Source organism: Mandrillus leucophaeus, unplaced genomic scaffold (genome assembly GCF_000951045.1).
Source record: "Mandrillus leucophaeus isolate KB7577 unplaced genomic scaffold, Mleu.le_1.0 Scaffold2311, whole genome shotgun sequence".
Lineage (NCBI taxonomy): Eukaryota > Metazoa > Chordata > Mammalia > Primates > Cercopithecidae > Mandrillus > Mandrillus leucophaeus.
In genome coordinates, this window is record NW_012102379.1 from 3,973 (window position 1) to 6,062 (window position 2,090).

Genomic DNA, 2,090 nt, shown 5'->3' on the forward strand with positions numbered 1-2,090 from the left:
CACTGCCAGCGGAGCCAGGGAGGAAAGAGAACACTCTCCAAATTGTCTTCCAGGGTTTCCGTGAGCATTTTATTAACTCAGAATCTGTCAGGAATAATACTAGGGAGTTACCTTTCCCTGAAGATGGCTCTTGTCAGAGTAGTGAGATAGGCATGGGGGGAGGGGGGAGGAAGAGGAATGTGAGGCTCAGTTTATACATATTAAGATCAGCAATGGTGTGCCGCTGGCAGGAGCAGAGCGAGCCTGGAGATTTGGGTGGCTGCAGTTGGTAAGTGGTTGCATTCCAGAGTGGGACTGAGATCTTCCCTTGTCATGTTAGCATCCCGTTTCCTGGGCGTGGCTCTGACATCCTGCAGGTGGTCATTTCACTCACGGAGGCTTTGTCTCTCTTCTATCACCCCAGACTCAGCTTCACACTCCAGGGCTGAACACCACCAGCCACCGCCATGTTAACCCCTTCCCAGGTCAATGTATCCCTCACCTGGAGCCCAATCTGCTGGACAGCCTGGGACCGTCCATTTTCAGGGTGGTGGGCAACCTGGTGGCCATCGTGCTGCTGTGCAAGTCGAGCGAGGAGCAGAAGGAGACCGCCTTCTACACACTGGTATGCGGCTGGCCACCAACGACCTGTTGTTCACTTTGCTGGTGAGCCAGGTGACCATCGCCACATACATGAAGGGCGGGTGACCTGGGGCCAGCCCCTGTGCCAGTACAGCATCTTCATCCTGCTCTTCTTCAGCCAGCCCGGCCTCAGCATCATCTGCACCCTGATATCTATACAGGTAATTTGTGTTCGACATTCTCAGAGGAGTTTCATAAGCTTTATGTTTTATCTGGGTTATAAACAAAGAGTCCTCAAATGCGTGAAAAAGAAATCATACCAGGATTGAATTTCAGCAGGAATAAGTTTATTTTACCTATTCAAAATTAAAATACTTTTGTTTTGTTTGAAAATGTTTTTGTTAAAGATACGTTTTTGAAAAAAATTTAGGTAAATATTTAATAATGTCCCCTTTTCTATCCCAAGAAGTAATTTCATAGTTTATTTAAATTTTTTAACAAAAATGTAGCATAGATTTTTTTAAAGAAATAATTGCATATTTTAACTCAATAAATCCAAAATACCGTGGCAACATGTAATCAATGTAAAAATTACTAGAGATAGTTTGCATTCTTTTTTCTTATGAAATCTTTGAAATCCATTGTGTATTTTACACCTTAGTACGTCTCAACTCAAATGTGAAATTTTCATCGAGAATATCTGAACTGTATTTAGATTAATAAAAACTGCAGTTAAAAAATTTAACATAGATTTAGTATGGGGCGTGCAGCCAGCTTGCAAATCAGATCACGGCTGAGCGGCCAGGCAGCCAACCCCCGAGGAGCGGCCTGCTGGCTCCGCAGTGCCCAGAATTTGAGGATGTCCTACAAACCCATCACGCCTGCCCCCAGCAGCACCCCCGGCTCCAGCACCCCTGGGCTGGGCACCCCGGTCCCCACAGGAAGTGTCCTGTCGCCGTCGGGTTCAGTGCCAGGAGCCGCTGTCCCTTTCAGACCGCTGTTTAACGACTTTGGACCACCTTCCATAGGCTGTGTGCAGGCCATGAAACCACCTGGCACCCAGGGCTGCCAGAGCACTCACACGGAACTGCTGTCGGTCACAGGGCAGATGGGCAAAGGGATCCGGACCACCTTCGCTGGCAGCAAGAGCACCACGGAGCGCCTGAAGAGAGAGGTCATCCATCCCTAGTCAGAATGCCTGGCGGAGACAGAGCGGAACCCACACACTTAACAGGAAGCTCCTAAGCCTCTGTGTCTGGACTTTTCCCGGCCACTCCAGAGCACCTGCTTCTCCCTGGCCCTCATCCCTAGTTGCACTAACCATCCTGCGCTTCCTGTCCTGTGTCCCTTGATGGTGCCCTCCAGGAACCAAGGGGCGACTCTCACTCCAGGTGGCAGCACTAACGATCCTCCCTTCCCCCCACCCCACCCAGCCAACGCAACAAGAGTTAGCAGCGAGGTCCCCGTGAGTCCCACCCATGACCTGCTGACAGTGTTGCCCAGTGGAACTTTCTGCGGCCCCCACCACT

General features: G+C 49.9%; 1 pseudogene; it reads left to right on the forward strand.

Moving 5' to 3' along the window:
- Window positions 1-1,420: 1,420 nt before the first annotated feature.
- LOC105541076 lies at window positions 1,421-2,042 on the forward strand (annotated as a pseudogene).
- Window positions 2,043-2,090: the final 48 nt, after the last annotated feature.